The sequence below is a fragment of the Balaenoptera physalus genome, assembly GCF_965194825.1.
Source record: "Balaenoptera physalus genome assembly, chromosome: 9".
NCBI classification, from domain to species: Eukaryota; Metazoa; Chordata; class Mammalia; order Artiodactyla; family Balaenopteridae; genus Balaenoptera; species Balaenoptera physalus.
The window spans coordinates 21,331,315-21,358,530 of NC_138888.1; the positions used below are offsets into that span (position 1 = coordinate 21,331,315).

General features: G+C 39.5%; 1 protein-coding gene across 9 annotated transcripts in view; it reads right to left on the reverse strand.

The window, feature by feature from the left end:
* Positions 1-27,216, reverse strand: part of PHACTR2 (phosphatase and actin regulator 2) — a gene marked incomplete at its 3' end in the record, with an annotated part of 253,202 nt that overhangs the window by 56,199 nt on the left and 169,787 nt on the right. The window lies entirely within an intron of this gene.

The window sequence follows — 27,216 nt, forward strand, 5'->3', positions numbered from 1 at the left end:
GTAGAATTGAGCATATTCATTCTGTTGACTTAAGGGCTCAAACCCCAGTTTTTCTGGTTGCCTAGCAAACCACGTGATTGGAATCAACATAATTAAGACAGGGCAAATAACCCCAGCCCAAGACCTGAAGCTCAGCCACTGTGCCTCGTCTTCCAAATAATGGAATGTGGCCAAGAATCCAGACACATTATCCCGTATCAACTATGGAGCACCAAGGCTACTTCTCACTTGGAAATACTCCTTTCTTTAGTAATGATGCATTCTAAAACACAGGCTTCTATGAATGTGCAATGTATGAATGTGCTTACATGGAAAACAAACTTTCAGTAGACACTCAGGTAACTCATCTGAACCTCAGACAGAAGGGACTACTTTTCTAGTGTTTTCTTTCTCACATCATCTATTACAAAAGTCCAACATTTCTGTAATTCTTTTCCCTGCCATACTCACAAGTTCTAGAGTGTTCTGGTGTATCCCCTGACAAATCCCAAATCTTGGGAGGATGGAGTTAATTCATGTTTTCACAGTATGTAAAGGAATGGGAATCTCAACACTGATTCTTTCTTCTTCTGGAAGAAATTAAATTCCTGGTACAACTTCAGAACGGAGTTTAGGAGCTCAGGGTGGGACTTCAGTAGTATTCACCTTTTATGTCTATAATATTAGTTCCTAAAGCCTACATGTCTATATGACCACTAGTTCCATTCCCCACTTTCAAGGGCCAAGAAGGTGGTGTGACAGGGTCATACCATCTTCTAATCCTTTGAGCCAACATTCCTCAAAGTGCATTCTGCCAAACTCTATTCCCTCTGGATGTCCTGTTCAAGAAAGCACCTTGACACCTAAAACAGGGCCAGAGAAGGGATCTACCTAGGGTTCTTTGGGGAAAAGGAAAGATACATTGGTGGAGAGTAGGTATGCACAGTAGGACTAGATTCTGACCCCCCCCCCTAAAATTCCTACCCCTGGCTTCATAATTTGCAAATCCTAAAGTCACCCTGGACAACATAATTTCAAGACCTAAATGAAACCCCATTGCCCCAAGCCACACCCTCACACATACTGAGAACGTGTTTTTCTGGGGGGTGCTCCAGGTGGCCTGAAGCTAGGACACGGGGTGGGGGAGGGAGGGACGTGCCTTGGACCAGCAGCTTTGTATTAAGCGATGACATGAGCCCCAGAATAGCAACACTTAGTCTCTTAAAGAAATTGGATTTTTTTCCCCCTTTCTGATAACTAGGAATTATGTATCTTGGTTGCCAGAAAAGTCAGAGAAAAGCTTGATATTTACCATAGATTTCATATAATTCATGGATGAAATCTGTTTCCTCCTTCTTAGCGAGTGACCTGACTTCATTTATATTTTATGTATAGCATATGTGTACTCTTTATTCTAAGTTTTGTCCAACTTTTTTTTTTTGGTTAGACTCAGAATGTAAACAAACAAGAAAATGAATGAATGAATGAATGAGTGAGTAAATGAATGAAAGGTCAAAAGGATGATACTGAACATCTCATTGGTTCACTTGGAGACACACACAGAAACCCCATGCCCCTTTAGGTCACTCACCCAGCCCCACTCTCCACCACCCCTTGCAGAAGCAAGTGACAACAGCTCACTGAAATGTTGGCGATTTCAACAGACAAAGTTACCTGGGTATGGGGGGCCAGCAGGAGCTGTTCTTTTATGGGAGCTCTTTTATGTAAAAAGAGTACTGTTGCTTAAAGGCAGCTTCAACGTGTTCAGGTTTTGTCAAAGAGGAGAGAACCCAGGTCAGCACAGGAAGCCAAACAGCAGCACCCACAATGACACTGGGGCTCTGCGGAGACTGTGTGAGGGGTTCAGTCTCACGAGATTGTAGGACCCATTCACGCCTGACTGGGCCTCCAGGGGGAGCAGGCCTCTGAGACTTCTCACAGCGGGATCTCAGCCCCTACTCCTGGGGGTGGGCCCAGAGACCCCCAGCTGTGCTGCACTAAGCTTGAGGCTGCAGGCGCCACTGGGCACGGGATGAGCCCATATCCTGGGAAACTGAAGGCACTGCCTATTCAGAACACAGTCACTGTGGCTGTCTGCCCCTGGCTCTTAGGAAACAGAGCTTCTAATTGTTTGCTCCTCCGGTAAAGTGGCCTAAAACACAAAATAGTTGTCACAAGTCTTGGATGCTAGTTCCAGAACTTCCACGGCCAGTTGTGTGATGTTGGGAACTCTTCAAGTTCCAGGGCCCCTGACCCATTATCTGTAAATCAAGGGATGAGATTCAATGGCCGCTAAAGGACAGGTGGTCCAGCTCAAATAGTGGGTGATCCTGGATCATTAATCAAGGCCATTCTGTAATCTCTGCTTTGGGCACCTTTTAAAAGCTTTCATATTTGAACTTAAAAAAAAAAAATCATCAGAGAGCCGGAAAATATCCCCTTGTTTCTGCCGTTCCATTATGGATCCCAGAGGATACTTTAGTTTAGTGTTAAGTTTTCTGTTGCTTTAGTTCTAACTTAATCTCAGCTAAAAATCCCTCCTCTTTCTTCCATGTAAATACTAGAGCTAGACCTCGGCAGCTTGGCTTCCTGCCAAGAATCAAACTCCACTGCTTTGTTCTTTTGCTCTACCTCCTATAAAGGGGCCCTGATAGGAAAATGCCTTTGGCTATTTGTTTGGTCTTTGGCTGAGGGCATTTTTAACACATAATGCAGATAACTGTGTCCTGGGCCAAAGAGAACAAACTGCAGGCAACTAAGCATGGAAGGTATGCTGTCAAGGCACCAAGTTCCAACCACCGTACTCCCAGAACAAGTATCTCACTCTTCATCTTTTAAAATATGTGCCTCATGTTTACAGAGTGTCTGTGTGTTTGCAGAACACGTTCACTGGACACTTTTTCATGGGCTCAGAAGTGTTTTGCATTGGAATGAATCTGCGAGGTCATTCTAGTCCAACATGCCACACAAAGCAGGAGTCCTTTCAAGAACATTCCTAAGATGTGCTCACCTGCCTGAAGACATTCGGAGGCAGGAGGGTCCCTTTGCGGCAGAGCCCCCTCCAGTTCTCCATTGCCCTCACTTTCAGGAAGGTATACCTCATCAGGAGCCAAAATCGCACTCCCTCCCTTGTAACTTCGGCCCATTAATCAAGCCCACGCTCCCCACAGCTCTAGACTTGAGCAAGTCATCTGTGAGTGGAAAACAGCAAGAGTGACTCTGGGTCCACCGAGAGCAAAGTGGGTCATGGAAGCCTCCTAGAATCTGATCCCAAGTATCCGCCAGCTGCGCTTCGACTGAAGCTCACACTCATCTGCGCAACAACAGCAGTAATGCTGGGGGTGGGGGGCGGTCTCACTCACAGCTGTAGCATACCCGGAATCTTGCTGGGGAAGAGACTTAGCAGGACACAGATCACTGAACGTAATAGTTGGGCTTCTCCATGAGAAGTATTGTTGCCAGTTGAGTAAATGCCTCATGGTTAATCAGTTTTATCCTAATTGAAAAAGCATGTGTGATTTTTACCACAAGGCCAAGCAAAACCATGATTTCTTTTTTTTTAATATAGTTGATTTACATTATTGTATCAGTTTCAGGTGCACAACATAGTGATTCAGTATTTTTATGGATTACACTCCATTTAAAGTTCTTACAAAATCGGCTATATTTCCCCGTGCTGTACAGTATATTCTTACTGCTTATTTCTTTTATATGTAGTAGTTTCTATCTCAATCCCCTACTCCTATCATGCCCCTCTTCCCTTCCCTCTCCCCACTGGTAACCACTTGTTTGTTCTCTAGTTCTGTGATCTGTTTCTGTGTTGTCATATTCATTCGTTTTATTTTTTAGATTCCACATATAAATGATAACACACAGTATTTGTCTTTCTCTGTCTGACTTATTTCACTAAGTATAATAACCTCTAGGTCCATCGACATTGCTGCAAATGGCAGGATTTCATTCTTTTTATGGCTGAGTAATATTCCATTGTAAATATATACCACATCTTCTTTATCCATTCATCTGCTGACGGACACTTACGTTGCTTCCATATCTTAGCTATTGTAAGTAATGCTACTATGAACATTGGGGTGCATGTATCTTTTCGAATTAGTGTTTTCGTTTTCTTTGCATATATTCCCAGGAGTGGAATTGCTGATTATATGGTAGTTCTATTTTTAGTTTTTTGAGGAATCTCCCTACTCTTTTTCACAGTGGCTGCACCAATTTACATTCCCACCAACAGTGGAAGAGGGTTCCCTTTTCTCTACATCCTTGCCAGCATTTTTTTGTGCAGAACCATGATTTCTGTTTTACTCCCCACTTTGGGTGAATTAAAGTTCTGACAGTTCAATCCTGATTTCAACAGCTCATGTTTAAGTGAAGGAAGCACCGTGTCCCATTTTCCCAACTTCATACCTATACTCTGGTTTTTCAAGTATTTGAAAAGGACCAATCTTCCACAAACTTCCAATGGCTGTCCATCTCACACTGAATAATCTCTCAACTCCTTGGCATGGTCCCTAAGATGCCCCACTCCCTACTCCAGGATGGCCCTCCCCCAACCTGATCCTCTCCTAACCCCTCCTCTCCCGGCTCTCTCTGCTCCAGCCCCTCCAGCCCCTGCTGCTTCTCACCTGAGGCAAACCCCTGCCTGGTGGCCTCTGGCTTTACTGGGATGTGATTTTTCAGACCCCCACATGGCTCATTCCATCACTTCCTGCTCATTCCCTCACTTCCTTCAAGTCTTTGCTCAAAGGTCACCTTATTAGAAGTCCCTTCCCTGTATACCTGATGGAGAATAGCTTGCTCCTTTTCCGATCTTTATCCTTCTTCTTAACCTGCAAACTGTGTCCTGACCTCCAACATGGGACCTACTAACTTTGTGTAAGTGTAGTCTCCGTGAGAATCAAAACTCTGTTTCATTGACTGCTGTATCCCCAACAGTGCTTTCTTTGCAGGTTGTTGGCACTCAGAAAAAAAAAAAAATGTGTATTTGTTGAAAACAATGCATTAAAAGAAATAGGCTAAATAAAAGAAAATAGGCTAACAATGGTCTTATTTTCTGCCCCTTCCCCACCTCCAATGCAGGAGAGAGCAAGCGAGACCTGTGGCAAAACTCTAAGAACAAGAGTCTTCAGTCTTCTCCCTCCTTGACCGCTTGGCTGGACCAGCCAAAGGGAAAATCCTCAGCTCTATGTCCTATGGCTCGTCTGAAAAAGTCCCTGTATGCTCTGAAGAAGGGAGGTCACAGTGTGTAGAGGACAGACACCAGCCAACTAGCAGGGTGTAGCACACGACTGGGCTCATCATAAATTATAAGTGATTTATGATGTCCTTCTGGGCACGGAGCCTGCATTCAGGAGAGGAGGCTGGGGCATACGCCGCCAGCTCCTTTCTGTGGATGCATGGCCAAGATTTTATATTACTCTGGAAGTATCTGTGAGAGTAAATCTTGCAGTCCACAAGCCACTTGTGTTTTCTTTTGGCAAGGAAAGAGAGTCCTAATTCTCAATTCTAACACCGTTTAATGTCGGAACAAAATAGAAGAGCAAATAGGAGACCATTAAATAAGCGGACCATGTTATCTTCTTGGTTCTGAGTACTGAATGGCCTTACTGTGAAACAGAGACAGAAACAGAGACCTGCTTGTCTCGCGTGGAAAGTGTTCTATAAGAGCCTGGCTTTGCTTTACCTCTCCCTCAATAGTCATTACAGAAAACAGAATGTCGAGAAATGGTCTCCTCTTTAGAAGACCCTTCACTAAGGCTTAGCTAAATCATTTAAAGAGCTACAACCACCAAAATGCCACCCAACAGGACATTTGCAAAAACCTTCCAAAACATCTCAAGAATGTAAGGCAGAGAAATAAAGCCAACATCTCCATCTCAAAACACTCAGAGGTCTGGCCATTTTCTTGTTTATCCACGCCACTCCCCCTACTCACAGATCCTACAGTCTCCAGAACAAGCCCAACTCCTCAGAGCAGCAGCCAACCTTCACAACCGGTCCCAAAGAACCATTCTGCCCCTCACTTCTTTTCTCACCTCACTTTGGCAAAAGCCCAATGTTAAAGTCAACCTTTACTTCTTGCCATTTCCTAAACACTTCCTCTGCTACATTTTTTCCTTTGTTTCTTGCTGCTAGAATCAGGCTGTTTCCCTCTCCCTCTACAGTGAAATCCTGCTAGAATTTTAAGTCCTCTTCAAACAGCGCCCCCTGCATGGCGATCTCACTATTCCGGCTGGTAGAATCCATAATAACTCTCTATGCTCCTAAAGCACTTTTTTTTTTTAACTGAAGTATAGTTGATTTACAACGTTGTGTTAGTTTTGGGTATACAGCAAAGTGATTCAGATATACATATACATTCAGATATACATATTCTTTTCCAGATTCTTTTCCATTATAGGTTATTACAAAATATTGAATACTGTTCCCTGTGCTATACAGTAAGTCCTTGTTGCTTATCTATTTTATATATAGTAGTGTACATCTGTTAATCCCCTAATTTGTCCCCCCCCTTCCCCTTTGGTAACCATGTTTATTTTCTAACTAGAGCACTTTTATTTTTAAATTTTATTTATTTACTTGTTTGTTTATTTGGCTGCGCCGGATGTTTGTTGTGGCACACAGGATCTTCATTGCAGTGTGTGGGATCTTTAGTTGCAGCATGTGGGATCTTTCAGTTGTGGCATGTGAACTCTTAGTTGCGGCATGTGGGATCTAGCTCCCTGACCAGGGATCGAACCTAGGCCCGCTGCATTGGGAGCACAGAGTCTTAGCCACTGGACCACCAGGGAAGTCCCTAGAGCACTTTTTTGAAAATTATTTATTTACTTATTTACGGCTGCATTGGGTTTTCACTGCTGTGCGCGGGCTTTCTCTGGTTGCGGCAAGCAGGGGCTACTCTTTGTTGCGATGCACAGGCTTCTCATTGTGGTGGCTTCTCTTGTTGCAAAGCATGGGCTCTAGGTGCATGGGCTTCAGTAGTTGTGGCACGCAGGCTCAGTAGTTGTGGCTCACGGGCTCTAGAGCACAGGCTCAGTAGTTGTGGCACACGGGCTTAGTTGCTCCACGCCATGTGGGATCTTCCTGGACCAGGGCTCGAACCCGTGTCCCCTGCATTGGCAGGCGGATTCTTAACCACTGCGCCACCAGGGAAGTCCCTAGAGCACTTTTAAATAACCTCTCTGTGCCTCTGCTTTCTCATTTACAAAATGAAATAACAGCTGCTACTCTCTGGTTCTTCTGGAGATTAAATGAGTGAAAACAAATAAATGTTAGACTAGCCTAGAATCTAGAGAGCACTGAATAAATGTTAGCTATTACTATTATTGCTGTTATAGCACTTACTACTTTTTTATTGCTACATGCGTACATAGTTGCACATTCACACGACTCTAGTCTAAGCTCTATGAGGTATGTCTCGTGTATCATTTCATCTCCATGATACTAGAAACGATACATTGCAGAGCAGATACTGTGCACTTCAGTTTTGTTTCATTTTTGCAGGGAGGTAGGGGAGGCATGTCTAGTGCCCTTTTCTACCTTTTCTATTTATCTTAGAAACAGCCCTCATGATATTTTAGCCTTTGAGGAACCACCTTCCCCCTCTCTGAGTCCACGTTACCTGTGTGAGGCTAACCCCAACCCTGGGCTCCAGGGCTCCCAGGCTTATCCAGTCGAAGCCCAGTACCTTCCTGGCATTGGTGACTGGTTCGGAGAGGGGCTGTGTCTGAGTTGTACCAATGAGACCCAGGCCCAAGAATTTTGGTGTAACAACAGGAAAAGAAGGCGTTTTCTTTCTTCTGAATCTGTAAAACTAGCTGAATAGGAGCCTAGGGCTGCTAGTAATCAGTCACTTTGCCTCCATAAAAGGAGAGCTTAAATTAAAAAAAAAAAAAAAAGCCAGTACAGAGGAATACAGACTCAAAAAGGAGGCAGATTTCTAATCTTAGCTTCTAAGGACCTGGATCAAACCATGCCTGAAGGTTGTGTGCCCCTGGGCTTCTCAGTTATGTGAACCAATAAATTCCCTGTTGCTATTCATCAGCAGTGAAAAGCTCTGACTCATCAAAAAAGGTGTGAAGTAGATGCTTTTTAACACTAAATTTTCTTCCAGCAGAACCCAAAGAGTCTCTAGGTTTTCAAGGCAGAAAGATGAAAGAAGAACTACACAGACCCTCTTTTTACCCCTCATGGCCTTAAAAAAGAGGAAGATGTCTACAATCCCTTCCTCCTCTTGGGAAATCAGTGACACAACTTCCTCCAAAAACCTGACAGTAATCATCTGTTTATCTGGTGTTTAGATAGCATTTTTGTATTTATTTTCTCATTAGTCCTCCCAGTATTCCTGAAAGACAGGTTAATAAATTATTTTTATATCAAATAGATAAGGCTACTGAGACTTAAAGAGGCCAAACATGTTTTCCAGTCACATACTTAGAATCTGGTTGAAACCAAATGTGTCTAAGCAAAAGCCCACCACTGGCATTCTCCAATCTGAGTTGATAATTACAAAGATTTCAACTTTCCCAAGACAACTACAATGCTTTCCAATTTTCCTTCAAGACATAAGACATAAGAAAACCTTTGTTTTGTTTTGTTTTGTTTTTTGGACAAATACACAGTTGCTTATCATAGCTTTGTTGTTGCTCTTCATTCAGGGCATTAAATTTTCTTAAAATATTAATTTAATATTTTGTACAGGTAATATATTCATATTCAGAAATTTAAAAATATAATACACATTTGGAAGTCTTGCTCTTATTGGTCATTTGTGTATTCTTTCACTGTTTATGCAAATATAAACATATAATTATACTATTTTTAAAAGTTGAAGTATGGTTAATTTACAATACTATATTAGTTTCAAGTGTACAACACAGATATCCAATATTTTTATAGATTATACTCCATTAAAGTTATTAAAAATAATGGCTATATTTCCCTGTGCTGTACAATATATCTTTGTTGCTTATCTATTTTATACATAGTAGTTTGTGCCTTTTAATCCCAAAACCCTATTTGCCACTCGCTCTTCACCCTCCCCACCGGTAACCACTAGTTTGTTCTCTATATCTGTAAGTTTGTTTGTTTTTTTTAATATACATTCATTTGGTTTATTTTTTTAGATTCTGCATATAAGTGATAACAGAGATTATTTGTCTCAGAAGAAAACCTTTTTAAAGTTAATTTTTGTTGGGCAATTTTTAGATGGTAGTACATTCTCATAGTTCAAATTATAAAAGAATACAGTAGAAAATCTCACTTCCTCTCTGTCCCCCACTGGCTCTTACCCTGTACCCCACCTATTCAAATTGAAACTCACCCTTACTCCACAAGCAAAGAACCATTTTTATTAGTGTCTTGTGTATCCTCCCAGACTTCCTTAGGCATATTCAAATGCTCATTTTAATTTTTCCCTTTTCTACATAAAAGGTAGGATGTTTTAAAACTCTTCAGGGGCTTCCCTGGTGGCGCAGTGGTTAAGAATCCACCTGCCACTGCAGGGGACACGGGTTCAAGCCCTGGTCTCGGAAGATCCCACATGCCACGGAGCAACTAAGCCCGTGCACCACAACTACTGAGCCTGCACTCCAGAGCCCGCAAGCCACAACTACTGAGCCTGAGTGCCACAACTACTGAAGCCCACGTGCCTAGAGCCTGTGCTCCACAAGAGAAGCCACCGCAATGAGAAGCCCGCGCACCGCAACTAAGAGCAGCCCCAGCTCCTCGCAAATAGAGAAACCCGTGCGCAGCAACGAAGACCCAATGCAGCCAAAAATAAATAAATGTATTAAAAACAAAAAAGAAATCGATTAAAAAAACTGTTCAGCATCATACGTTTTCATTGAACAGTGTATATAATACTTATAAAATTTCAGGTGACAGAGGTGACAGAAAAAGTTGAGATGGGAGGAGAGAAGAGGTGATCGCCTTGGCCTTGTGCAAACAGCAGCAGCAGCTGAAATCACTTCTGTTTCCAGAGAGGGCAAGCTGGGAACAGCCATGGTAAATCCATCCAAAGGGACTCGTGGGTTTTATTGCCAAGGGATAAAGGTTCAGGATTAGAACAATGAAGTCCCCGATCCCAGATGGGCCAGGAAGTACAAGTGATCTCAGGAGAGTAATTAAGGGCCAGGAATTGTGAGCTACGTGAAACACCGCTTGTCCTTCCTCCTTCCAGGCTGACTCTTGTAAACTCATGAGAGGCACAAAGGCACTAGACAGGTGCCCTGGGGGTTCATCCCATTTGATGGAAAGTCTTTGTGTTTCCATTTCTTGTCTCTTCACATTCAAAGACAGTAAACCCAAAACAGGGTGAGACCACAAAAGGCACAGATGTTTGAAATAAAGACGATAATCATCCTTCGAGAAATTAGCTTCTAACTTCCCACTGATAGGGTAGAGAAGTGAATCGCAGCTCTGAATGGTAAAGAGGTTTTTTTTCTAAGCTAGAAGATCATAAACAATACCCATTAGAGAAGAGGCTTCTAGAGAGCCTGAACTTCTAACTCTGATACCCTTCCCCATCTACTCTAAGACAATCTTATCCATTTCAGGGACTCAACAATGTTGATTTAAATGGGATAATATCTCGTTTTAACACTCATCAGGCAGCCAAGTGACAAGCCAAGAGTGGATATGAAAGAGACCTTAGTAATACTAAACTATCTGAAATTAAGATATTCCCCTTCATTTAAATATTAAATTCTATTGTCCAGGATTAAAAGCATCTGAAATTTAGGTCAATTTTTTAAAGGGGGTTACTATAATCTTTAACAGCCTGCTTTCTTTTTTAATTAAAGTGTAATTGATGTACAACATTATATTAATTTCAGGTGTTTAGCACCTAGTTCATTTAGTTAGCCTGTGAACAATACATATTAAAATATTACCAACTCAAACTGATAGGTGTGAGTCACCAGTCTAAGTAAGAAGATCCAGTAGGCATTCCCCCAAGTCCATGTTCACTTCACTACTTTCATATACATATCTAATCAGACCAGGTTTCTTCAGATGATTAAACAGTTTGTGCTCTTGAGCATTTTAAACGTTCCCCTCTTCTACCTACCATCTTGCCTACACAACAGAATGTACAGTATTTGTAAAGAACATTATTTCTCCGGCAACACTGGTCCATGCCTAGACTAAACCTAGCTTCCTGCCTGACCCTGAAGTGAGAGGACCAAGAGTAACTTCACTAAAACTTTTATTTTCCAAGGCAAAATACCAAAAAATGTTTGGGGAAAAGTTCCTTTTCATTGTAACTGGAACTAGAATGTTCAAAGTTTGGTAGCAGTGCTAACTTTCCACTTTGATATAATGCTCCCTTTCAGTACTTTCCCTTTCCGTTCTGTTTCTAAATTTCTGATTATGAAGGTGATATCAGGTGATTTCAATTCTTCTTAAAGATGGAAAAAGCTAGAAAATAGAAGTATATATTCTAGCCCTTTAAAAAATACATCTTGAGTTCAAATCCAGAGCTTGCAACTTGCAGGTGATCACAGGCAAGCTCCTCAACTTCATGCCTTAGTTTCTGCATATGAAAACAGAGGTAGTAAAACATGACCTGGATGGACATTAGAACGATTAAAACGTCTTGTAAAGTGTTTGACACAAAGTAGGCACCCCATCAATATTAGGTATTTTTCTCCCCTACTTTCCATTTCTCCTTATACATATCTATATCCCTTTGACAATATTCTAGTGATATTTTTACCTGATATGCTTATTGATCTAGAAGGCAGCACAGTACAGGGGTTAAGAATGAAGACTCAAGCCAGGCTTCTGAGGTTCACATACAGGCTATGCTACTCACAAGCCCTGGAGCCTAGGGCAAGTTATTTAACTTTTCTGTGCCTTAGTTTATCCATTAGTGAAATGGGGATTGTAATAGCAACCTACCCATAGAGTAACTGGGAAGACTTCAAACATTTAATACAGCATCTGGCACACAGTAGAAACTCAACAAGAGTTAGTTATTATTATTATTAATATCTATATATCTTGCTCCTACTTTAAGCACAAAAAAAATTCAAATGAGTAACAAATAAAAGTTAATTTACTTTTGTTTTAAAAAAATGCTTTTCATATGCTGCACATGTAGCAAATTATACAAATTATTCAAAGGGAACTTTTTTTTGTTGTTTTTTGCCGCGCTATGCAGCTTGAGGGATCTTAGTTGCCTGACCAGGGATTGAACCCGTGTCTTCAGCAATGAAAGCGCAGCTAGGGAATTCCCTAAGGGAACATTTTTCAAACCTCACGGGGTAGCAACTAAATTTAACTCTTTAGCACTGAACTGAGAAACAACAAGCAAGGACTACATAATGCCAGCAACATGTTAACATCAGATTTAAATAGGTGATTAAGTTTGAGTTCATGTTGCTAATGTTTTGTACATGATTCACTTAAGGTCTTCTTAAAAGACAAATTATAGGGGTTGAGGAGGAGAAGAAATGGGGAATTATTGTTTAATGGGTAGAGTTTAATTTTTGCAAGATGAAAAGTTCTGGAGATCTGTTGCACAACAATGTAAATATACTTGACACTACTGAACTGTACACTTAAAAATGGTTAAGGTGGTACATTTTATGTTATGTGTTTTCTACCACAATTTTAAAAATAAATTAAATTGTAAGATACTTTTGGACTACATTAAGGCTGACAGCCATATGTCTAAGATGAAGAACAGATCAGAAGGAATTTTCAAAGAATTTTAACTACATTGATGTATTATGTGTTCACTAACTGTTTTCCAGTATCCAATCTTCTCTCCACCCATGCTTTTTATTCTCTTGTATTTCTCACATAGTCTCTCATGCCCTATCTTATAATAGGTACTAAGTAAACACTTATACTTTCAAATAAAGAAAAATTTAAGAGTATCCATTTCAAAACCAAAAGAGTCTGGATTTGGGAAAGCAGCTGAAGAAAACTCAGGACAAAAAAATGTTATAAACCTAGACGAGCAAACTCCTTTCACTTAACAAAGAAAAATACGAATTAACCTATAATTTATATTCCAAGTGGGAAACGAATCAGGAAAATATATAAGCCAAAAAACAGTCACTTTCCAGGACTTAGCCCTTAGTGATAAAGACCGGATTCATATCACAAGATGAAAAAAAACAAAACAAAACCACAAAGGGAAATAATATGAAAAGGAAATAAAATGATGGACTTTCCTGACATGAGTTCTCTGACCCAGGCCAGAAGGAGTTCTGTGGTACCTTTAAAAGTGTTTAAAAGTGGCACCACTCCCAAGGAAAATGAAATTAGGAACTTATCCACCCAAGTAAGGCATATAAACAATCAGATCCTCTTTTAAAACAATACAAAGTTACCATGTCTCATCCCAATGGAAGCCTTTTTTATTAAAAAATCGATGGAATCATCGCTCCTTTCCTCCACATTTCCCTTAGTAAGTAAATGTGGCAAAGAAAAAAAGAAACATAAGTTAACAATTCTACATTTCATTCTAGTGGGTGTGATTCTTTTTAAAATGTCATTTATAATCAGAAATCAGCAAAATCTGATTTAGGTATCATGGATGGCATCCATGGCACGTTTGAGAATGTTTTCATAGAATGCTCAGTGAAAATGCCTTGCTTATCTGAGCTCACTTGTCCTACAAAAACCTAAGTTCCCCCTGGGAAAGGCTAGAGGCCTTGTCAGCTCTATGGCACAACAAATTTAAACCTAGAGCTCAGCTTGGACTCAGCAAACAATATCACATTTTCTAGAATGTACAGGAAACAAGGGAGTCTCCTCAACTCCATTTAGAAGTAAGATTTTATGGTTTGTATTTACCTATAGAAGGTGGGTCAAGGTGGTTTGGTCATTCATTGTGCAGCTGGCTATTTTAAACCCATCATGGAAGGTTTTCATAGTTATGAAACCACTAATTTTAATTATGACACACATACAAAAAGTTAGCACTTATAGTCTATTACTCTTTCCCATAAATGGGTTTTACCTCTAAAACAGACCTACAATGAATAATAAATGCTCCATAAGTTAAAAGTTGGGGCCGTAATGATTCTTCCCATCCACCTGTGAGTAAAAAGACTGAACCAAGAAAAGATCCATTCTATTGGGAGAAAAAAAATGAAGAGGAATACTTAGTCTCCTTCACATTTAATGCATAGAGGAAATTTGTTTTAATACCATCATATATCTTTAGGAAAACAGAATAAAAGGATTCCAAGAAAGTATTATGGTAAGATTATTATATATTATCTCTTATTCACAGAATTTCTTTATATTTTTTTTTTATAAATTTATTTATTTTATTTATCTTTGGCTTCTTTGGGTCTTCATTGCTGCGCGCCGGCTTTCTCTAGTCGCGGCGAGCGGGGGCTACTCTTCATTGCAGTGCATGGGTTTCTCGTGTGGTGGCTTCTCATTGTGGAGCACGGGCTCTAGGCACATGGGTTTCAGTAGTTGTGCCATGGGGGCTCAGCAGTTGTGGCTTGCGGGCTCTAGAGCGCAGGCTCAGTAGTTGTTGCGCCTGGGCTTAGTTGCTCCCCGGCATGTGGGATCTTCCCGGATCAGGGCTCGAACCTGTGTCCCCTGCACTGGCAGGCGGGTTCTTAACCACTGCGCCACCAGGGAAGCCCCACAGAATTTCTAACACTCATTTGGTCTGATTAGCTTCAGTTATAAAATACGTAAGTACATAAATGGTTGAACTAAAACACAACACCTGCCCCACCTCCATTTTGCGTCAGTGATGCCTGAACGTTGACCTTTAAGAGGCTGGTACCATGCAGAGCACACAGTTACAGTTACGTAAGTGAATGGACCCTCAACGTGTCCATTAAATTTCGTGAAATATTTATTTTGTCTATTTTGGCTTTTCAAGACTCCTTAAGGCTCTTAAATAGCTCTAAATGATATGAACATGAAGTCAGAATTGAAAACAGGTATAGCCTTTTCCCTCCAAAATTCTAGCATTTTCCAAATCACAAACATTTACTTCCCAATGTCCCATACTGGGATAGGATAAGGTCCACCTTATTAATTAATGAAAGAGCTTTTCATTAATTCTTTCATTCAACAAACACTTACTGAATGCTTAGCATAAGCCAGGCACTATTCTAGTTGCTTGGGATTTTATCAGCAAAGAAAACAAAAATCCCTATCTTCATGGAATTTATAATCTAGTGGAAAGTGGAGCCAGATAATAAACAATAGAAATAATAATAAATGTTAGAAGATAAAATGTGCTATGGAAAACAAAAAAACTACGGCAGAAGAGTGCCAAGAGTGCCAGGGGACCTATTTTACACCCACCAGGATGGCAATAAGACAGATAGATAATAGCAAATACTGCCCAGAGTATGGAGAAATTGGAACCCTCATACACTGCTGGTGGGAATGTAAAAGGACGCAGTTGCTTTGGAAAACAGTCTTGGCAGTTCCTCAAAATGTTAAACATTGAATTATCATACGACTCAGCAATTCCATGTCTAGTTATATAACCAAGAGAAGTGAAAACATGCAGCCACAGAAAAACTTATACACAAACGTTCACAGCAGCATTACTCATAATAGCCAATAATAGAAACAACTCAAATGTTCATCAACTGGTGGATAGCTAAAGTGTGGTTTATTCATAAAATGGAATACTATTTGATAATAAAAAGAAATTAAGTCTTGATACATGTCACAACATGGACAAACCTTGAAAACATTATGCTAAGTGAAAGGAGCCAGTCACAAAGACCACGTATTTATTACATGACTCCATTTTCATAAACATCAGGAATAGGCAACCCTATAGAGACAGAAAATAGAGCTGGGGGTTTGGGAGGAAAATGGGGAGTGACTCCTAATGGAATGGGGTTTCTTTTTAGGATGATGAAAGGGTTTAAAGTTGATTGTGGTGATGGTTGCATAGCTGTGACTATTACTTAAAGGGATAACCTTTATTACTTAAAACCACTGCATTAAGTGGGTGAATTGCATGGTATATGAGTTTTATCTTAACAAAGCTGTTTAAAAAAGAGTGCTGGGGGATAGAAAGATTCAATATAGGAAGATCAAGGTGGATCTCACTGAGAAGTCAGAATGTGAACATGGATTTCAATAAAGGAGATGAGGTAGTTGGTTAACCATAAAGAAATTTGGAGGAAGAGCCTCCCTTTGTTTTCCATTTCAAAGCACCAGAGGTCCTATCAAAACTCACCCAAGATAAAAGAGGTAACCTGAATAGTCCTATAGCTGTTAAAGAAATAAATCTGCAGTTTAAAATCTTTTTTAAAAAGAAACCTTCAGGCCCAGGTCGCTTCAGTGGTGAATTCTATCAAATATTTAAGGAAGAAATAACACCAATTCTGCATAATCTTTTCCAGGAATAGAAGGCGAGGAGAGAGTTCCCAACTCATTCTATGGGGTCAGCATCACCCTGATACCAAAACAAGGCAAAGACAGTACAAGAAAAGAAACCTACAGACCAACATCATGAATCTTTAACAAAATATTATTAAATAAAGTCCAGCAACATATAAAAAGAGTAATATACCACAACTCAGGGGGGTTTATCCCAGGAATGCATAATTAGTTTAATATTTAAAAAATCTATCAATGTAATCAAGCATAATAATAGTCTAAAGAAGAAAAACTACATGATCATATGAATCGATAAAGAAAAAAAATCTGAGAAATTCAGCATCTTTTCCCTTATTTATTTATTTTTGGCTGTGTCAGGTCTTAGTTGCGGCACACAGGATCTTTGTTGAGGCATGCGGGATCTTTTCGATAAGGCGAGCGGTCTGCTTGGGTTTCTCTCTAGTTGCGGCGCGCAGGCTTCTCTCTAGTTGTGGCGTGCGGGTTTTCTCTCTCTAGTTGTGGCGTGTGGGCTCTGTAGTTTGCGGCTTGCGGGATCTCTGGTTGAGGAGCACGAGCTCAATAGTTGTGGGACATGGGCTTAGTCGCCCCGTGGCATGTAGGATCTTAGTTCCCCAACCAGGGATCGAACCTGCATCCCCTGCATTGGAAGGTGGATTCTTTACCACTGGACCACCCGAGAAGTCCCTCAACATCTTTTCATAATATCATAATATCTTACAAAATCAAGCATTAAAGGGAACTTCATCCTGATACAGTACATCTACAAAAAACCTTCAGCCAACATCATACTTAATGAATTCTTCCCTGTAAGAATGGGAACAAGGCAAGGATCTCCCCTTTCACCACTCCTATTTACTATCATACTGGAAGCCCTAGCTAGTGCAAAAGGGTGAGAAATGAAATGAAAGGCAGAGATATTGGAATGGAAGAAATGAAACCATCCCTACTTACAGATGATATAATTATCTACATTAAAAAATCATAAGGAATTTTACTAGAATCAAGAAGTAAGTTTAGCAAGGTAGCATGATACAACTGTATTTCTATACACTAGCAATGAACAATTGGAAAAAAATTTTTAAAATATATGTCATTTACAGTAGCTTTTAAAAAAAAGAAAGAACAGGAAAGAAATACTTAGGAATAAGCCTAATACTGTTTTCTAAAAACTTCTAAGCACAAATGAAAGAAACAGATGAGCTAACTAAATGGAGAGACATATATATCAGTTCATAGATTAGAAGATTCAACATAGTGAAGATATCAGTTCTACCTAAACTGCAATATAGATTTAATGTAATTCCAATAAAAATTTCAGTAGGAAATTTTGAGAATATAAACAAGCTGATGGTGAAATTTATCTGAAAAAGCAAAGAAACTAGATTAGTTAAAGTAATTTTGAAAATGAAGAATAAAGTTGGAGAAATCACAGTACCTAATTTTCAGGCCTATAAAGCTACAGTAATCAAGACAGCATGATATTGGTGAAGGAATAGATACATAGATTAAGAGCACAAATAGTCCAGAAATAGACCCACACAAATGTAGGTCTTAATTTTTGATAAAGACTATGTGGCCAATTAATTTTTGACAAAGCTGTAAAGGCAGTTCAATGGAGAAAGAATAGCTTTTCCAACAAATGCTCTTGAAAGTATTTTTTTTTCTGCACCTGAATGTTCATAGCAGCTTTATTTGTAATAAAAGTTCTTATACATGATACCAAAAGCATGATCCTAAAAGAAAGAAGTGATAAACTGTACCTCATCAACAGGATGACTTTTGCTCTGTAAATGACACTGTTACAGAATGGAAAGACAAGCTACAGTCTAGCAGAAAATATCTTTAATAACATATCTAACAAAGGCATCATACATATCTAGACCATATAAGATACTCTCAAAACTAAACATTAAGGAAACAACTCAAAAAAATTGGCCAGAAGACTTGAACACACCTTTACCAAAAAAGAGTATATGGAAGAAAATATGCTTATTGTTTTTTTTTAATGATGAAAAGGCAATTTATTGGGGAAAGGATGGTCGTCTCAAAAAATGGTATTGAAAAAATTGGATATTTATACGCAAGAAATGAATTTTGACCTAAACCTTATACATTACATAAAAAATAACATAAAACTGATCAGGGGAATTCCCTGGCTGTCCAGTGGGTAGGACTCTCTGCTTTCACGGCTGAGGACCTGGGTTCAATCCCTGGTGGGGGAACTAAGATCCCACAAGCTGCGTGGCAGGGCCAAAAACAACAAAACAAAACAAAACAAAAACTAATCACAGATCTAAATGTAACACACTAAACTATAAAACTTTTAGAAGAAATTATACGAGAAAATTTTTGTGGCCTGGGGTTAGGCAAAGACACCACCTACAGACTGGGAGAAAATATTTCAAATCACATATCTGACAAAGAACTTGTATCCAGAATATATAAAGAACTCTCAAAATGCAACAATAGGAAAACAAACAACCCAATTACAAAACAGGCAAAATACTTAAACAGAAACTTTACCAAAGAGGATATATGTACAGCAGATAAGCACATGAAAAGAAATTGATCATAATTAGCCATTAGGGAAATGCAAATTAAAACCATGACAAAATTCTACTACATACCTTCTAGAATGGCTAAAATAAAAAATAATGACAGCACATCCATGTTCACAGTAGCACCACTCACAATAGCCAAGAGGTGGAAGCAACCCAACTTTCCACTGACTGATGAATGGATAAACAAAATGCGGTATGTATGCAATGAAACATGATGCAGTCTTAAAAAAGAGGGAAATGCTGTCACACGCTTTAACATGAATAAACTTTGAGGATATTATGCTAAATGAAATAAAAGTCATAAAAAGACAACTTCCGTATGGTTCCACTTATATGAAGTATCTAATGTAGTCAAATTCATAGATACAGAAAGTAGAATGGTGATCACCAGGCACTGCGGAGAGGGGGTAAAGGGGAATTGTTTAATAGGTATAGAATTGCAGTTCTATAATGAAAAAGTTCTGGAGATTTGTTTTATAACAATGTAAATATATTTTACTACTGAACGATACACATTTTAAAAAATGGTTAAGGGGCTTCCCTGGTGGCGCAGTGGTTGAGAATCTGCCTGCCAATGCAGGGGACACGGGTTTGAGCCCTGGTCTGGGAAGATCCCACATGCCGCAGAGCAACTAGGCCCATGAGCCACAACTACTGAGCCTGCGCGTCTGGAGCCTGTGCTCCGCAACAAGAGAGGCCGCGATAGTGAGAGGCCCGCGCACCGCGATGAAGAGTGGCCCCCGCTCGCTGCAACTAGAGAAAGCCCTCGTGCAGAAACGAAGACCCAACACAGCTAAAAATAAATAAATAAATTTATTTTTTTTTAAAAAAGGTTAAGATTGTAAAATTTATATGTTTTCATCACAATAAAAAAAATTAACAATGATAATACTAAGTGCTGACAAGGATGTGGAACAACTGGAACTTTCTGACACTGCTGGTGGGAATGCACAACTCTGGAAAATAGTTTGGTAATTGCTTATAAAGTTAAAAATGCATTTAACATATGACCCAAAAATCTACTCCTACATATTTTCCCTAGAGGAATGAAAACTTTTGTTCACACGAAAACCTTTACATGAATGTCAACAGCAGCTCTACTCATAATTACCCCAAACTGGAAAAAATCCAGATGTCATTCAACAGGTGAACAAATAAATAAACTATGGTACAGTCATACCAAAGAATACTACCTAACAATCACAAGGAATAACTGATACATGCAACAACCTGGATGAACCTCAGAGGTGCTAAGCTAAGTGAAAGAAGCCAGTCTCAAAAGATTTCACACTGAATGATTGCAAGTTTAATGACATACTTGAAACAACAAAATGATGGTGAAGAAAAACAGAGCAGTTGTTGCCAGAGGTTAGGAGTTCAGGGGGTGGGTGGAGAGAAGGTAGGGCAGGACCATAAAAGGACAGCCCAAGGGAGATTTTGGGAGTGATGGAACTGTGATATATGCTGATTATGGTGGCAGTTACTCAAAACTATACATGTATTAAAATTCATAGAACTGTACACACATACATACATATACACACACACATATACAATAAAACAAACAGAAAAAACACAAGAGTGGTGAATGACCATGAAAATGACTTCTTTTGATAAAGTCCTGATCACAAATGCAGTGACAAGAGTATGAACTAGCTGGTGGTTCCTTTGTATGTCTGCCTCTCACATAAGCCAACCACTGCCACTTCTAAGAAAATCTCAGGAGTCCACCAGCAGAGTTGTCAGGAAGAAAAAGAATATCTTCCTGCCGACTATAGGCTTACTGACCCAAGACCACAGTCCAAAAGAGAGGCAAGGCAGGGAGAAGTTTTGGAAAAATCTAAATCCTATTTGTGTTTTCTGAAAGGGCTATGTATGGTTTGACATCGCAAGCACAGACCACTGCTCAGTGAAAAGCTTCATTCCTAGGGGCCCGGTTTGCTGGGGAAAGTTTCCAGGAAATGTTTCCAGGAGGAGCTGCCAAAAAACTGACTACAGGTAACCTCAAGACCCAGGGGTCTGGACTGCAGAAACCATTCCCGTGATCTCTTGGCTGTGACCTTTGCTTTTCTTCCTTGGAGAGGAGCCATCAGTGGGCGAGCTATAAATACAAGCAGTTCTCACATAAGGGAAAGTAAAGGACTTGGGGAACATCTCCCTTTGCTTTGGAAAAGGTGAACGCCAGCTAGAAGGAAAGGAAAAATAATACAGTTAAGGAAGATACAAAGAGAAATGTTTTGAGGAAGAAAACAGGAATCAAAACAGCAGTTGAGAGGTTGAGAGGAAGAAAACGTTAACACAAAGGAGAGGGGAAAAGCTGATGAGCTGTGTGGATCTGGAGCTGGACAGCAGGTCAGAGAGACAGGGGAGAGCAGTGGCACCAGACACACCAAAGCAAAGAGCAAAGGACAAAGTTCATGAGCCTGGGAATTTTCCCTTTCTGTCAACTCTTGGACCCCCAGTGCATAGAACAGATCTGGGCTCACAGTAGGAGATCAGTGACTATTTGCTGTACGAATGAACAAGAAGGGAGAGATGAGAGCTGGCAGGAGGAGTCCAACAGTAGTCACTGAGGAGCTTGCACAGATATGCGTGGCCCGCGTGGCCCACCAGAAGGAAGGCTGGCTTTTTGTAATTTTTTTTTAGGGACTTCCCTGGAGTACCAGTGGCTAAGATTCCACACTCCCAATGCAGGGGCTCCCGGTTTGATCCCTGGTCAGGGAACAAGATCCCACATGCCACAACTAAGAGTTCGCATGCCGCAACTAAAGATCCCGCACACAGCAACGAAGATCCCGCCTGCCGCAACTAAGACCGGATGCAGCCAAATAAATAAATTTTTTTTTAAAAAAAGAATTGCTTTAAAAAAATGTGTTTTTTAGGACATGAAGAAGGGCATGCCAAGATGTCGCAAACCCTCCTCTATTGATTTTTTAAAAACAGGAATAATTGTCTTCCCTAGAAGCAATCAGAAGCCCCATCTAGTCAGAAGTTCTGAGGAAGAAACAGGAAGGCGTGGAAGGCTGGGTGTGTTTTTCTTCTCTTCTGTCTGAAGATCATGATATGCAAAGACTGCACAAAGACTGTGAACAGCCATTTGAATTGATGGTGTGAGAGACGAAGGCTGATTTTTCTGGACCATAACATCCATACGATACTGCCAGGCCTGGCAGGACTCGGGGTCCGTTTCATGAATATGGAAGTGATATGCTGGGCGGAGACTGACTGAATTGGCCTACTGAAGTTGAATGAGGGAGGAAGTAAAAAAACCCAGATAATAGCATAAGATCAGGTATCATGGAGGATAGCAGCGAAGACAGAAAAAAACAGCAGTGAAGAATTCTAGTGCTTTCAGAGCAAATAGAATCCAAGAACTGTGGGCACAATATGAATGGGTGCAGAAACAGAAGTGGAGTAATAAAAAAAGGCACGTGAGGTGTCAGCACAAGACAGTAACTTCTGAGACATGGTGGGACAGGATTCTGGATGACTCAAAGGAGACAGATCTGATTCAAAAGGGAGCATACCTCGCCAGACACTATCATATTGTTATAAGGGGGTGAAACAGATCACCCAGCTAGGAGGATCTGGGTGATGTTTTTCTATATACAGAACATTAAATGAGCAAAAATGTAATATGGACTATTAATGGGGGACTTTCAATTCCCTAGACATTTATAAGACACTTAATTACTACTGAAAAATTCTTACCATTTTAATAACAAGATGAATTCTTATTCTGGACATTGATTCTAAATATTAAAAATGTGATTGGTAAAGTGCAATAGTAAGAATTTGGGGGAAAGTCACTATGTTATCTTGGCATGAAAATAGCCGAGACTGGGAAGTATGGCCAGACTCACAAGCTACCTTGTGGGCTCTATGAAAGGCAGGCACCTACCATGTTAGGCTTGTTCCTCACTGTGACCCCAGCACCTGCTGCATGAGGTCTCGTACTCAATAAAAACTAACTGAATATATGTATATGTATAACTGATTCACTTTGTTATAAAGCAGAAACTAACACACCATTGTAAAGCAATTATACTCCAATAAAGATGTTAAAAAAACACAAAAAACTAACTGAATAATCTAGACAATTTAGTATGGTGAGAAACTCTAAACTGAAAATAGATCAAGGGGATGAAAGAACTTTAAAAAAAGATGGGAGGACCATCATGTACCAATGTGATTAGGAGATAGATAGATAGATAGATAGATAGACAGACAGGTAGATAGATAGAGTAGTACCAGGCGATAGTTAGAAAGCCTGGAGAGAATTTGTTTTAGGTCAATATAAAAGAAAACTTCCTCAATAATGAGAGCTAGGAATTAGGAGCTCAGGAAGAAGCTGAATGACTATACCTTATGAGGCTTGCTGGAGACAAAAGGTATTCCTGCCCTGGAGACAGACCTAGATGACTGGTTAGGTCCTTTACAACCCTGAAATTCTCAATTTCAACTGAAAACTCAGAAGGTGTTTTGCCACAGTAACAATAAACAGTGTTTGGTTGTATTTGGAGGAATGAGTCTTAACAGTACCAGGCTTCAGGTGTATCATGGATTAAACTGAATTTTGTAAATTAACATGGGAATTTACTTGTCATTCCTTGTAATCTAACCAAGTGGTATGGGGACACCATTAATATGTAAGTTAAGGACTGTCTGAACACTGAGGCAATAATGCATTGTTTCAGCTTATAAAGGCGTTCTTTGTAGAACCTGAAACTTGGATCCACCAAAAAACATCAACATATGAGGTATTCTAAACTTGGGCTCCATGAAGCTAGCTTTCTGATCACCTGTCAGAATCTGGCTCTTAGATTTGAATTTAAGAAAGGAAGCCATAATGAAACATTTGTATTACAGAGTTAAAGCCCTTTCCTGTATTGCTGCTCCTCTTTTAGGAGAATTGTAGAGTAAAATTACGATTTTTTTCAGAGCCATGGTGCCAACAATAGATATCAAGATTAGCAACCGGGACTTCCCCAGTGATCCAGTGGTTAAGACTCTGTGCTCCCCATGGAGGCTAAACAATAAGTTACTAAATAACCAAGAGATCACTGAAGAAATCAAAGAGGAAATCAAAATATACCTAGACACAAATGACAACGAAACACGACGATCCAAAACCTGTGGGATGCAGCAAAAGCATTTCTAAGAGGGAAGTTTATAGCAATACAATCCTACCTCAAGAAACAAGAAATTTTTTTTTTTTTGCCACCCCACATGGCTTGCGGGATCTTGGTTCATGAGACAGGGGTCAGGCCGAAGCTCCTGCAGTGGGATCTCTGAGTCCGAACCACTGGACTAACAGAGAACCTCAGACTCCACGGAATATTCATCGAAGTGAGGTCTCATGGAGGTCCTCATCTCAGCACCAAGACCCAGCTCTACCCAACAGCCTACAGACTCCACTGTTGGAAGCCTCAGGACAAACAACCAGTAAGACAGGAAAACAATCACACTCATAAAAAACAAACAAAATCCGATGGCAAAAAAATATGTCACAGATGAAGGAGCAAGGTAAAAACCTACAAGACCAAATAAATGAAGAGGAAATAGGCAATCTACCTGAAAAAGAATTCAGAGTAATGATAGTAAAGATGATCCAGAATCTCGGAAATAGAATGGAGGCATGGATTGAGAAAATACAAGAAATGTTTAACAAAGATCTAGAAGAACTAAAGAACAGAGATGAACAATAAAATAACTGAAATGAAAAATACACTAGAAGGAATCACTAACAGAATAACTGAGGCAGAAGAATAAATAAGTGAGCTGGAAGACAAAATGGTGGAAATAACTGCCGAGGAGCAGAATAAAGAAAAAGGCATGAAAAGAATTCAAGACAATCTCAGAGACCTCTGGGGCAACACTAAACGCACCAACATTCGAATTATAGGGGTCCCAGAAGAAGAAGAGAAAAAGAAACGGTCTGGGAAAATATGTGAAGAGATTATAGTCAAAAACTTCCCTAACATGGGAAACGAAATAGTCACCCAAGTCCAGGAAGCACAGAGAGTCCAATACAGGATAAATCCTAGGAAAAACACACCACGACACATATTAATCAAACTAACAAAAATTAAATTCAAAGAAAAAATATTAAAGCAGAAAGGAAAAAAACCAAATATAACATACAAAGGAATCCCCATAAGGTTATCAGCTGATTTTACAGCAGAAACCCTGCAGGCCAGAAGGGAGTGGCAGGATATACTTAAAGTGATGAAAGAGAAAAACCTACAACCAAGATCATTCTACCCAGCAAGGATCTCATTCAGATTTGATGGAGAAATCAAAAGCTTTTCAGACAATCAAAAGCTAAGAGAATTCAGCACCACCAAACCAGCTTTACAACAGATGCTAAGAAATTTCTCTAGGTGGGAAACATAAGAGAAGAAAAAGATCCACAAAAACAAACAGAAAACAATTAAGAAAATGGTAATAGGAACATATATATAGATAATAACCTTGAATGTAAATGGATTAAATGCCCCAACCAAAAGACACAGACTGGCTGAATGGATACAAAAACAAGACCCATATATATGCTGTCTTTAAGAGACCCACTTCAGACCTAGGGACACATACAGACTGAAAGGGAAGGGATGGAAAAAGACATTCCATGCAAATGGAAATCAAAAGAAAGCTAGAGTAGCAATACTCAGATCAGATAAAATAGACCTTAAAATAAAAACTATTATGAGAGATAAGGAAGGGCACTACATAATGATCAAGGGATCAATCCAAGAAGATATAACAATCATAAATGTTTATGCAACCAAATAGGAGCACCTCAATACATAGGCAAATGCTAACAACCATGAAAGGAGAAATCGACAGTAACACAATAATAGTAGGGGACTTTAACACGCCATTTACACCAATGGACAGATCATCCAAACAGAAAATAAATAAGGAAACACAAGCTTTAAATGACACAACAGACCAGGTAGATTTATATTTATAGAACATTCCACCCAAAAGTGGTAGAATACACTTTCTTCTCAAGAGCACACAGCACATTCTCCAGGATAGATCACATCTTGGGCCACAAATCAAGCCTCAGAAAATTTAAGAAAACTGAAATCGTACCAAGCATCTTTTCTGACCACAATGCTATGAGACTGGAAATCAATTACAGGAAAAACACTGTAAAAAACACAAAAACATGGAGGCTAAACAGTGCGCAACTAAATAACCAAGAGATCACTGAAGAAATCAAAGAAGAAATTAAAAAATACATAGAAACAAATGACAATGAAAAGACGATGACCCAAAACCTATGGGACGCAGGAAAAACAGTTCAAAGAGGGAAGTTTATAGCAATTCAATCTCACCTCAAGAAACAAGAAAAATCTCAAATAAACAATCTAACCCTATACTTAAAACAACTAGAGAAAGAAGAACAAAGAAAACCCAAAGTCAGTAGAAGGAAAGATATCATAAATATCAGAGCAGAAACAAATGAAACAGAAACCAAGAAAACAATAGCAAAGATCAATAAAACTAAAAGCTGGTTCTTTGAGAAGATAAACAAAATTGATAAACCCTTAGTCAGACTCACCAAGAAAAAAAGGGAGAGGAGGCAAATCAATAAAATTAGAAATGAAAAAGGAGAAATCACAACCGACACCGCAGAAATACACAGGATTTTAAGAGACTACTACAAACAACTACATGCCAATAAAATGGACAACCACGAAGAAATGGACAAATTCTTGGAAAGGTACAATTTTCCAAGACTGAACCAGGAAGAATTAGAAAAGATAAACAGACCTATCACAAGTAATGAAATTGAAACTGTAATTAAAAATCTTCCAACAAACAAAAGTCCAGGACCAGATGGCTTCACAGGTGAATTCTATCAAACATTTAGAGAAGAGCTAACACCCATCCTTCGCAAACTCTTCCAAAAAACTTTAGAGGGAGAAACACTCCCAAATTCATTCTACGAAACCACCGTCACCCTGATACCAAAACCAGAACAAGATATCACAAAAAAAGAAAATTATAGCCCAATATTACTGATGAACATAGATGCAAAAATCCCGAACAAAATACTAGCAAACAGAATCCAACAACACATTAAAAAGGATCATACACCATGATCAAGTGGGATTTAGCCCAGGGATGCAAGGATTCTTCAGTAGACGCAAATCAATCAATGTGATACACCACATTAACAAATTAAGTAATAAAAACCATATGATCATCTCAATAGATGCAGAAAAAGCTTTTGACAAAATTCAAACCCATTTATGATAAGAACTCTCCAGAAAATGGGCATAGAGAGAACCTACCTCAA